This window comes from Vigna angularis, chromosome 3, assembly GCF_016808095.1.
Source record: "Vigna angularis cultivar LongXiaoDou No.4 chromosome 3, ASM1680809v1, whole genome shotgun sequence".
Taxonomy (NCBI): Eukaryota; Viridiplantae; Streptophyta; class Magnoliopsida; order Fabales; family Fabaceae; genus Vigna; species Vigna angularis.
This window is the reverse complement of record NC_068972.1, coordinates 34,993,665-35,007,442: the sequence shown is the minus strand read 5'-3', so window position 1 is coordinate 35,007,442 and position 13,778 is coordinate 34,993,665.

The following is a 13,778-nucleotide window of genomic DNA, read 5'->3' as shown; positions in this document are numbered from 1 at the left end:
TAAAGACAATAGATTGTCTAGCATATCAAGTTTTGATGTTTAATGAGCAATAGTTAACGAAATATTGTTTAAAGAAGTATAACGTTTGGACATTGTACACATTAGAACATTATTACTAAATGTTTATAAGACAAACCATGACGTGTCAAGTATAAATATTAAACAGCATTTGACAACAACGCGTCTAGTGAAAGAAGCCATAAACACTATATATCCTATCAATTGTCACTACCTAAAAAAGATCAAACTAGCACTAAACGCTTATTATACGAAAACACTTTATCAATGTATAGATCATTAAATACAAGTACGTATTGTACCTTGTTTGCTCTACTTTTTCCCTCTTTATCTATGCAAATATTGACAATACCAAGATATACTCAAAAGCACTGCATGAGGATCAGAAAGACATTGCAAGATTAGAAGTCATTCCTGGAATGGTTTCTAAAGCTTTATGTCCTATCAGAAAAATACATATCTTTATACGAAAAGCCACATACTCTCAACAAGTCGACTATGTCTAGGTAACGGTCGTCTCTCGAAGAAAGCTATAAAAGAAGGACTTGCATAAGAGAATGCAAGAACTTTTGCTATCATTGTATCGTTGTGTTGTTATTATCTCAATAAGCTTATTTTGTTTGAGTCTGTTCATAGAACAAAAGAAAGAATTTCACAAGTTCTCAAATCTCTTTGTATTATATTTATCCTCTCACAAAAAGTTATCAGAATATGTACTTGTAAGCCAACACTAGTTGTGTTGGGAAATTCTGAAGAGAATTAAAACACTTGTATTGTTTCGCTCATGAGAGTTAAACGTTCTAGACAGTTGTCTAGGGTTGATACCCGGAGTGGTTAGAATACTTGGATATTAGGAGTGATTAAACTCGTACTAGTCAAGATTGATTAGGGGTACTAGGAGTCGTTAGAATACTCGGTGTATACTAGGAGTGAGTGAACTATAAAATACTTGTGTTATTGCTTTCTCTACTTAAAATGTTTTCCTAAACAGTTGCTTAGAAATACAAATGTCTAACAAATATTACAGACTGTCTAACCCTTATAATAGTTATTAAGTGTTAGTTTGCGAAAATAGTTTAGAAACATTATTCACCCCCTCTCCCCTCCCCCTCTCTTTCTAGTGTTTCCCTGTGATTTCATTTTTCACCTTGATGGATGGGGAGACTGTTGATGACATGTTTGGAAGAATGTTGGTTCTTTTAAATATGCTATAAACTCTCTCACAGAACTTCTCCAAGGCTCATGTCAACCTAAAGTTGTTAAATAGCATGCCAAAGGTTTAAGAGACCAAGAAAAAAATCATTATAAAGACCCATGACTTGAAAAAGCTTGCATGGAATGAGCTTTTAGGAATATTGAGAATGCTTGAGGTGCATCTCCAAGATCATAAACAAAAGGAGACCTTTACATCGTCTAGGCAAGTATCTAATGAAAAACTTACATCAAAGTAGACACAACATAGAAAAAATGAAGAGCTCAAAAAGCTCAAGTTGAAGAAGACAATAATTTCGAAGTTAAGTTTGACAACTCAATCGATGAGGAAATATCCAGTTGTCAAGAAAGTTTAAGCAAATGCTTAAACCAAAGGATAAGGAATTAGAAAACCTACCTACATGAGGAAGGAAAATCATCAAAAATTCATAAAGTCATACACTGTGAATGTAGATAATAACCAAGGCCCATGACAAGCTATCCGAAGTTGAAGAAGAAAAGTTTAAAGGACACATAAGATTACTAAAAGTTAAGCTGCAACTTTGAGTCGAGAAGACAAATTTGTCTCATGGTAGGCAAAAAAAAAATATGATACATTTTTACCTTAAACATTAATCTTTTGAAACCTCTTCAGACTCATTAGATTCTTTGCCACATGAAAATGATATGTCTTATCATGATCTTCTTAAAAGATGCAATAAGATCCCTAAGCAACATTTAAAAAAAAAAAATCAGTTTTATTTTAAAAAATTTAAAAGTTCAAACCAGATCTACTTTGATCCAATGAAAATATGTCATGTCTTGAACAAACTCATGACTCTTTGATGCTTTGAAAATTAAAAACATGGTGGAAGAAGTTACATGTTGTAAACAAGTTTTTGAAAAATTTGTTGAGAGGTCAAAAGCTATAAACCTCCTCTTTTCAAACGCTATACATGCATGAAATAAGTATAGCCTGATTTAAGAGGTAAAAATGCATATTCATAAGCATGATAAGCCTACTTGCATTCACACTGATAACTCTAGGCAAGGATGTATTAGATGTAAACTTTAAAGGTAATAATCCAGAACTAACGAGAAAGAGCCGAAGAAAATATGGATATCAAAAGAGTTCATAATTATTCTTGCAAGAACAAATAAAGTTTGCTTCTCAAGAATGGATGTTGGGTGATGAAGACAAACTTTGGTTGAGATTTTTATATCCATTAGGCTTAAGCCCAGAAACTCCCGCCTCACACAATAGTGAGTTGAAATATAAAGTTTTAAAAGAATTATTCAATTGTGTGACCTATTAACAAGTGTACAAAGTTAATTGTAGTATAATCGAGTAAAAGTCATCATTTCCACACAGATTTGGCAAGTACATTGGTAGTTGATGTTTTGGAGTTTTTGTACAAAAATATGGATATTATATTGATTGAGTTGAGTGGAGGCTATGACTGAATTTCATCTCATCCCTTTGTATTGCACAACTACTGTATGTTCTTATCTATTTAATATGTAAATCATTCGATGTCTTGGAAGTGCTCTAAAGTAGATCTAGAACCTAAGAACTTCGTAAATTGTGTGATTCCTCAACCTGTAATTGAATAAATCTGTCTTAAGTGTAGGATGTTTTATCACTAGAACCTTAAATTTATTTTTAGCATAAAAAACCACAAGATGATTTGATTGGACCATAATTTGAAATTAGTTTTCTAACTCAATTCAAACTAGTATGGTTTCTTATTTTAAAACTTAATTGTTTTATCTATGGCTTGAATAATATAATCAAACAATAACTATTTCTATTAATGATATTTATTTCATGTTTGATGTTTTGATGTTTCATGATATTGATTGATTGTATGAACCTACAGAGTGCATTGATATTTGATGGGCAAGTTTATTCTGGTGGATAAAGAGTGTAACCAATGCCAGTATAATGCATTGGTCAATATCGACAAACTTACCGACAAATAAAATTCTCGATAATAAATTTGGTATACTTGTTTTACCGACGGTTATGAGTAATTACCGACAAATATTATTCGTCGATAATTATCGACGACCGTTATTCATCGATAATGATTTATAACAAACATTTTATAAACAAATTTTAGTTGTTGATAATCCGTTAATAAATATTCATTATCAATAGCCTTTTTCCATTATGATGGATTTTTGTATAAAATAAAATGATTGAACATATATATATATATTTATATGACAAATTAACTTTTCCGTATAACTTATATTATTAGATTATGGCATACTTTATAAATGATTATGATCTGTGCTTTAGATTCCTTTTGATTTGAACGCATTGAAGATCAGTTACATCTTGCACATGCCTCCATAATTGTTACTGTAACCCATTCACCGTCCACATATATACGACCGGATGATATTAACTGCTGTAGAACATTTTGGCTTAAATTTTCATTAAGGTCTATGATTTAAGTTCAGCGTATTAAGATTATAATTTTTTAATAAATTAAGAAGTTTGACGAAAGTTAAAAATTACAGAGAGAGAGATGCATTGGGCCAATAAATGTCACCTTAAATGTTCGTGTTTGACATCTCCATTATTGTCCTTTAATTTGGGTGTATTAGCATTGTCTCAAGGGAAACATATTCGTTACACATCACAATTAAATGACTGTTGACAATTCTAGTAATGCTGCCACAAAACTTCATAAAGTCAAGCATTCTAAGCCTTCCAATTTTTGTGATACATATTAAGGATTCTACATCATCTCTCCTACGATATTTTTTCTTCCTTGCCTTTCCATTACGAATTTCCATAACTATAATTATAATAAGGTTTTAGTTTCAAAGACTAAAAATTAGTCATCGATACAATTATTGGATCTTTTCCATGAATAATATGATAATCAGAAATATTTGATCAAAATAATTTTATTCTATACCAAGAAAAAATGTCGAAGATTTAATATAAGTTATAAATAAAATCTATCTTACATAAAATTGACTTAGAATTAAATTTAATACCATATCAAGATTATTTAAAGTTTATCCTATTCTAAAATTTAAACCAGATTTTGTAAAAATATATTAAATTTAAACACACTTTCTAATAATAAATAATTCAGAATCTATTCTATCAAGATTTTAATCCGATTTTATGAAGATGAATATGACTTAAACTTACTTCTTAATAAATAAAAAAAACAAGTAAAACTTTCCAAATATCAGATACGTTAACAATGTTTATAAAGAACTACAATTAATCAATTAAGATATTCCTAAATTTGGAAGATGATATTTTTTATTATGTGGTGTGCATGTTTGAGGACGAAGAAGATCCTAAATGAAGAAAAAAAAGAGTTGAATAAATGAAGAGAAGGTTGAGGTGGCAATGGGGCAAACAAAAAGTTAGGGGAATGCGACATGGAAGGATGATTGGAGAAAATAAGTATGGGGACAAGGGAGACAGACCCACATGTTTGATAAAGGTTGGAAAAAAGTAGCAGGATTTATGATCATTCATTTTGAGCTAAGCTATACCTCTTGCTTGGCAGTTAGCAAATAATAGATTCACATACAACGTGTGCAATTTTTAGTCTTTGGAGACTTTCATCATTACATTCCTCTTTTCTCCAACTCTAACCTTTCTTAGTCACACTCTCTGCTAACCATTACAACATACTCTCAGCTAACCATTACAACATGTACTGAATCATGTAGATTTTGTTCACTTGAATGGATTTAGGAGATTTGAAGATAAATTTTTTTGTTGTTTTTTTGAGTGAATTTGGAGGTAAGTGAGTGTGGATTTGGAAGTAAATTCTTTTAATTTATCACATCAATCAAATTGTACACTAATTCTTACAAACTTTACTTTCAAATTCATTCTCACTTATCTTCAAATTCATTCAAATAAACAATAACACAAATTTATTTTCAAATCCCTTCAATCACTTTCTCCTAAACCATTTAAGTGAATAAAACCTTAAGTTCCTGTGTTTCATCTTAATAATTAGCTTCAATACCAAATTAGATTTGTCTTTCTTTACAACATAACTTACTTTGATATAATTTAAATTTTGATAACATGTGAAGGTCTTTTTCATTGAAATATGGACAAATATTTGAGCAATTTTTACTTTTTATATTGGTATAGTTTTTGTTATCAAAACTCAATTAATGAGGATGATTCTTACTATGGCACTTATCATTGCTCATGGTTGGTCCAATATATGGCTTGAATGTGATTCAATACTTGTTTTCAAAAGCCTAATATTATTCCATAGTCTGTTAAAAATCGTTGGAACTGTTATTGGACAATATTTAATGTTATTGATTTTTTTATTACTCATTTTTCAAGAAGAACATAATTAATAAATGTGATTTATAAAACGGAAATAAAAAAATTAAATTCTTATAAAATAAATTTATTAGTTCAATTCAAATCAACTTGATAAAATTTGTATTTATTTATATTATAAATTTATTTTATTTTTAATCAATATAAAATCTATCACATTTTTTTTATAATTAAATATATACATTTCCAACATATAATTAAATATTAATAAATAATTTAATAACAACCATGATAAATCTAATAAATAACAAATTTTCTTATAACGGATATCAAATAAATTTAACTAATAACAATATTTGATATGATAAGTTTAGGATATGATATCATCTTAAAAAACATATTTTAAATTTAAATTAATTTTATAAAAATGATTTATAAAATAAAATTTATACTTGGAAATTCATTTTCATATAGAATCTCTAAGGAAAACGGACCTAAGAGAATATAAAGTAACTAAATATTTTAATTTGGTAATTTGAGCAGTGCTTCTTTTTAATTTTTTATCCAATAGTTAGTTACTTTTACGCTAGAATATTTGCACAGTTCTTTCTAATACTTGATGTGGATATGAATGCTTGAAAAGTCCTGTGGGGACAAAAAGTGCAAAAGCACCTTTTCGGACCATAAAGTGATGATATCAAGTTTTACACTAATGTGACGTAAAAGTGTATCACTTTAATTAGGAAACGAGTTAATTTTTCTTTCTTGTAACTTTTATCTAATAAAAATTAAATCATTGACGACATAAATACTGAGTTTGTATTAGTTAAATGATAATTATGATTAGCAAAATTCTATCTATAAGAGAAATTGGCCTTTTTTTCTTGGCATTAATGTGAAGACATCAATTATTAGTGTACGTCATACTGCTAGATAACTTTATAACATTAAGATTTTAGCTTTTTAGAGAAAAGTTAATTGTACTGTTAAAATAAATCGTAACTCTTTTTGTGATTGTAGTTGTCTGAAAAGTTTCTGATTTTATAAAAACAAAGGACTATTTCTTACCAATGATATGATTTAATCTTTAGATACTCATTTGAAGGTAATTTCCAAAAATTCTTTAGAATTATTTTTCCTTGTATTTTCTCTAAATATGAAATGTCCAAATATGATTTTGAATACACATCATTTGGGTAAATTATCAAACAATGTTTTCTTTACATATCTTTACTATGGCAAAAACTAATTACCATTCCACATGCCACAAATTCAGTTGATTTAATTATTTCTCTTTGAAAATTTATTTTAATTTCCTTTACCATTGATTTCTTTGAATCCATTCCCATTTCTTGTAAAGTAAATTTGAAATTAGAGGATCTTAGCCACGAAGAAAGAGCATCCCCAAATCCAATAAATTTCGGAGATAACAAGAAACAAAAAACGAAACCCTAGTAATTAGAAGCAATCATTGTTTTTTTACAATGGTTTCCTCTCTTTCATATAAAACATATATTCTTTTATATTTTGTATATAAGGGTGAGAGAAAAGAAGAAAAGAAGAAAAGAGGAGAAGTGTACGATATAAATGAACAATTTAGAAAAAAGGAAGAATTGTTAAAACATGCAAAAATGGTAAAAGTATTTGGGGCCATAGGAAAATCTTGCTATTAATAACCTAAATTGATCTTGAACCTTGACAAGGAATCTAATTGGAAGAAAAGAGAGTCCAAAACACAAAGGAAACTAGAAGAAAATGAATTAGGACCACCCAAAAAAACTTTCTTTATTTAACATAGTACTTGATTCATGTAACTGAGTTATTATCTCAGTTACATAAGAATCATATAGACATATATTCATGCAGAATAAGATGATGGGAAAATTATCTCTCTCTCTCTCTCTCTCTCTCTCTCTATATATATATATATATATATATATGATGTTTCAAAGGTCACCTCCTGAATCTTGCCAGCAAACAAGCATTGCAACACACTTTCGGAAGATATAGAATCTTGCCCTCTGCTCTTTAGCGAGTTTACTGCATCTGTGTGCAAAGGACGTGAAAGGGTGAAAGAGATGGGAAATGCAGCAGTTGATGACTTTGTTCTTCATCTCTGAGTGTTGTTGATGAATAGTGTGAAGCAGTGTTGTTTTTGCTGAATGATTGGTGATGATGATGATGATATTGAAGGGAGTATGAATGAGAAGAAAGAGAGTGCAAGAATATGTGATTTATAAGCACAACGTACGACTCAATCTGAATTATTTTTTTGTTACACTGTAACCTACATTTTGTGCTCCTGTCTTATCTTGTACAGGTAGGTATTCCATACCATCATCATCACCATAATAATCATAATATATACCCTCAAGTCATTTATCTACTCTAATTATACAGTTTTTTTTTTCACTTTTTAAGGAGGTTATCTTATATGAAAAAAAAAAGTTAATGTTCAAGTCAATGTAAAAATTATGAATATTGAGTTTGTCTTGGAAGATGTTAATCCATTAATAAAATTTTTAACGAACATTTTTAGTTGAAACTATATTAACCTACTAACTAATTATCTCTTGATTAATTTAATTATGTAGATAATTATGTCTAACCTTATAATCTTAATTGTCATTTTTTATTCAATTTTACTGAATATAATACTAGTTAAATTGTTGGAAATAAACCTAGACTATAATTTTACATTTTTGTAACTTGAAAAACACCTCAAAACTTAGAAGACCAATATATATAGACCTATGTTGTCTCTACTCTAAGGTATATAATCAAATTTACATGGTTTTTTAATAATATACTTTTGTTGTGTTGATTCATAATATTAAGTTTACTTTTAATCTCCTAAACTTTGTTCGTTAATTTTAATCCTTAAAATTTTCGAACCTTCTAAAATAAATATATTTTGCCAACATATATTCATTTGTTGATCGATGACCTAATTTAATTAAACTCATATAACTTTACTATTAAGTAATATTATAAGTTACACTGGGAATTAATTCCAAGACTTTTGAATTAAAAAAAAAGAGAGTCAATCATATATATAGAATGAAAACATGTGCAAGAGTTATTAAAATATTAACTAGTTTTGTTTTACCATTGAAATGGTTATTATGATTTATAGAAAAAGAAGTTATTGTGCGTAAATATCTGGTTTATATCACATCATCACCGATCACGATCAAATCATCAACAATGGCTACTTACTTATCACCATTTGTCACCACTAATCACGAAAATGATTATCACGTAACACATTTTGTGAATCACACTGATAAATAGTGGCTGGGGATATTGTAGCAAATTTCCTAAATTGTTATTGTTGACAAATAACGTGTTATCACTGTGCATGGGAATGTCATTCCATTCGAGAACATTGCTATTATACCCGTGAGTATCACAGTGCTTGGTGCTGCAGGTAAAGCATCGACTACAAAAAAACAAATTAAACAAGGAAATATTTTGAATTTATCTAAGTATAAACATTTTTTAAAAGAGAATATTAACAAATTTTAATTTTAATTTATTCTTTTCAAATACTTTCCAAAATATTTCATTTAAAAGTAAGTGCGTCTTAATATTAACTAAGATTTTGTTCTTTCATCAGTTTACGTTAGTTACAAACATAGGTTTTAGAAGGGAATGGATTAGTATTTAAAAAAAAAATACTTAATAATAAATTTTCAAATAGCCTTCTTACAACAATGAATTAAGGAATTAAAAATATAAAAAATAACATCACATGTTAACATGAAAATATGAAAGAATTTAAAATATAAAGAGTTAAAAAGATGTCAATCATCACAACTTTAACGAGTCACTATCTTAAAAGATGGATTGTAATCATGTCACGTATAAAAAGTAATGAACTCAATAAGAATAAATAAGTTTCTTTAAAATCTATAAAAAAAAGTTATAAAATCATGCAAAACTCTATTAAGACCTCTCGTGAATTTTCAAAATATTAAGACCATGAGTATATTGAATTATTTCACCTATTTCATTCGAGTGCAAATTCTAAGAAAAATTTATGGATTAAAGTTTTAACTCATCTTGAAGAATTCTTAAAAGGTGGAAATTCAATTCAAAATTATTAAAACTAATTAACTCCAAAATTCTTTAGGAAAGCTTTTATATATAATAGTTGATTTAATATAGATCTAACCGACTAATTCGTTATCTTATCAACAAAATTTTTATTTAAACTAGACTCCAAATATTCAATTATTAATTAGTATAATTGATTGTCTTACTTATATTTAATAATTAATTATAACATGATCTAATCAATTATTTATAAATTTTTCGCTGAAACAAATAACTTATGTTTTAATTGATTATGATGCTTATAAAACATTTTCAAACTATTTCAAAAATATTTAAGGTTATCTCAAAGGAAATAAAATAAATATTAATATGCATAACAAAACCTATTCTAATACATAGACCATTCACACATATTTAGACATAAAACTAGAATTACACACTTAATTGTTACATAATAAAAAAAACAAATTATATTTTAAAAATGTTTAAATCTTGCGAGTCTTGATAAACCATGTGTCTTTTTTTATGATGACATATTTCACAAAGTTTCCATGTGATAATATATTTGACATATATATAGTAGCATAAAATACAGTTTCTCCATAAAAGTATTTTATTTATTAAACAAACAAGTTCACTAGTATGATACAAGCAAATTGATGGAAGACCGAGGAATATATTGAAACCTTGAAAATAATTATGACTAAGAAAATAAGGTTCGGGGTTGGGAGAGGGTTTTTGGTAGAAAATGAAAATGGGAGAGGGAAACTAGGTTATGATTTTATAAAGAAGAATTTATTAATGGTCATCACTTGTCGATAATGACTGATGACGTGTATCGACAGTATTACTAGTAGATATTTCTGTCGATAAGTAAAACAAAGTCCATTATCAATGAGTCTACCGGTAAATTTGTCGATAAATATATTTTATCAACGGATCATTAGTCATTAATAATTTGTTGATAATAGAAATTTATTCTTCTCAATAGTGTAAAAAATTATAAATATGTAATTATTTGCTTATAATTTTATGATTTTATAGAGACAATTAAACCTTCATTTGAGGCTTCAATTAGGTCAAGATAGAGGTTGAAGGATAAAAGATAGGTATAAGTACAAAAATGATTTTTTATGATGTGTAAAATTGATCTATTATGACAAGTGGATTAACGTCATAGTTCTGACAATCATAATAGGTTTGCGCATTTTATGATGTAGCGAAAAAGAACATTATAATAGGTTCAGCCTACTATGACGTACTTTATATCACTTGTCATATTATATTTAGTATATTATGATAAACTTTCCGTATAATATAGTCAATTTACTATGACGTAATTCAATTTAACTATTATAATACGTGGACTTTACGACGTAGTTATTTTCACCTATCATAATATCTTCCATGTATTATGACAAGTAATTGTTTACTTGTCAAAATACATGCTATTTAGAATTAACCTATTATAACTAGTATTGTCAAAATGGGTCATCTAACCCAACCTAGTCTGTCTCATCACAGGTTGACCACTTAGTGAGTCAACCCAACCTAGCTTATTTATTAGCTAGCTGAAAAAATTTGAACCTGCCTAACTAACCACGGAATATGATTCAGTGACTCACTTAATTACAAGTTTTTTTTAAATCCAAAATAAAAAACAATGTTAAACTTCAAAGACCATTCAAAATAAAAAAAAAATTAACATACAATTTAAATATAATCAAAAAAACAAACTTTACTGGCTTTTTCAAACTTTACTTACTTATGTAAGTAAGGTGCTAAATAAACTTTTTTACTAGTTTTTTCAAACATCTTTGCCAAATATTTTTTAACCCTCTTATTTATTTCCTATACTTTAAATGATAACATGGTCAGGAAATATAGTGGCATTATCTTTTTTGATACAAAGGGAATGCAAATAACTTTAATATGAACAAATAATAATATTAAAATAAATACATAAATGCAATATGATATAATTTTGATGGTGAAAAATATTAATTAATTCCACTTAAAAAGAGACTCTCAATTGAACAAACATCTTATCATAGCAACAAACTTACGAAACAAATAAAAAAGTTCCATATGTTTTTTTTACGTTCACTTGTTTTCTTAAATTTATGATTTGTCCTATTAAATTTTAAAAATGTATTTTTATAACAATATATATTTAAAATGAATTAAGAATACATAACTGAAATCTTGGTTATTATAATACATGAATTACCTAAAGTCTAGATTTATGTTATAAAAGTGGCTTAGAATTTTAAAATTCAATGTTATTTCTTTTTGACAAGCTCTTTTTCTCTCATTACACACTGAGATATAACAGTGTATGAATAATTTGTCCCTTGACAATTTGATTGCCTGAAATATAAAAAAGCATATAACAAATCTAATTTACCCTTTTTAATACAAATTTATCTCATCATTTAAACTTCGAAATCTTTTTCTCCAGAATCTAGTTCAACTTGCTCAAGTTAAACACTTATAATGGTTCCAACATGTTCTTATGTTGATTTACAGCATAATTACAAAATCAAATTGCAATGCCACTTGTTGAGGAAAAGTGAGAGGGTCGTGGCATTAGCCTCAGCCACATATCGTCTTTCTCAAAGTACCAATACTCTAATCACACACTATCAATCAATTATTGGCATACTTTAAGTGGTTTTGACATGAACTCTGTTGGAGAAGAATTTAAGGGGGACAGTTCAGTGGTGCCTGCAGACGACTCATTGAAAGAAAACAGCATTATCCTTCTAAGCAAATTTTCACCTTTGGAAAATAACACTGGCTTTGACATGACAAGTCTCACACAACAACATGCTTCTCCACGACCAAAGTCTTGTGTTCTGTCATTTGAGAATTTCACTTCAGTGCCAATTTTGATAAGAAAACATGCCAACATCTTGGTGAACACTTAAAGCAGACACAAGAAAAAACCAGAAAACCCCTCAAGAGGGAAAGAAACTCTTCTCAGACACTTGATCACATAATGGCTGAGAGAAAAAGCAGAGAGAATATCACCAAAAATTTTCATTGTCTATTTTTACACCTATTACTGCTCATGTAGATTGTTCAATGGGTGCAAAGATGATTTTGCTTTGCATGAAGTCCAAAAATGGATGTAAGAAACTTGTAATTTCTAAAGATGTGTGTAGATGGACAAGGTTTCTGTTCTTAACAAGGCCATAGAATACGTGAAGTCTCTTGAGCAGCGTGTGAAAGATTTGGAGATAGAGAATAAGAAGAGGAAGATAGAATCAGAAGGGTGCTTGAAAGTGAGCAAAAGCAACATGGTTGGTTATGACTTTTCATGGACCTCTCATGCTTGTTATGATGGTGACGAAGCTACCAAGAAATGTTCGAAGGTTGAAGTAAGAGTTGCAGGAAAAGATGTACTTATCAGAGTAACGTTTGAGATGCAAAGGAACATTGTGCAGAATGTAATGGCCAAGCTTGAAGCTCATAATCTCTTTTGTTGTTTGCAGCAATGTTTTGCCTTTAGGAATTTCCCAGGTTTGGTAGTCAAGGAAATCCATTTCATTGTTCACCAACAACTTCTCTTTGGTCATAGTATCAGAGCAGATAGCACATGTCAAGAGTTTTGCAGTCTGATAATTGAAAGTTCAACTTTTGTTTCTAAACTTTTGTCCTGTTGTAGACTTATATGTGCTTTGCTCGTCCTCCACACATTTTCTTAATAGATTATATCTTTCTTTTAAATTACTCAACCTGATTACCCAACCCAATTATAACTGTATTAGGTTGCTAAATTAATAAAACTAAACCCAACCAAACTCAATTACTGTTAATTGGGTTCAATTGAAAATTAGATTGAACTTGAACCAACCCAAGCCACTTGCACCCCTACTAAAGGGATCAGTTTTATCCATCCAACCCTAATCTGACTCATTTGCATGATACAACTATAGTTACACATTACATCACATGCATATTACTAACAATGAAGAACAAAGAATTTGACCAACCTCGGTTGTAGAAGGGTTACAGAACTTACTGCCTATAGGATTATAATCCAACCTGCAAAGAAAAGAAGTTATTTAGGCAATTTTCAAAACCAAATAATTCAAAATGTTGGTAAATCCTCATGAACTTGAAAAAAATATATCAAGGTAATAATATCATCAACCAAATTATACGTCCTTGGAGATGGTTAGTGCCAATAACAATACGTGCAAAAAAAAATTTC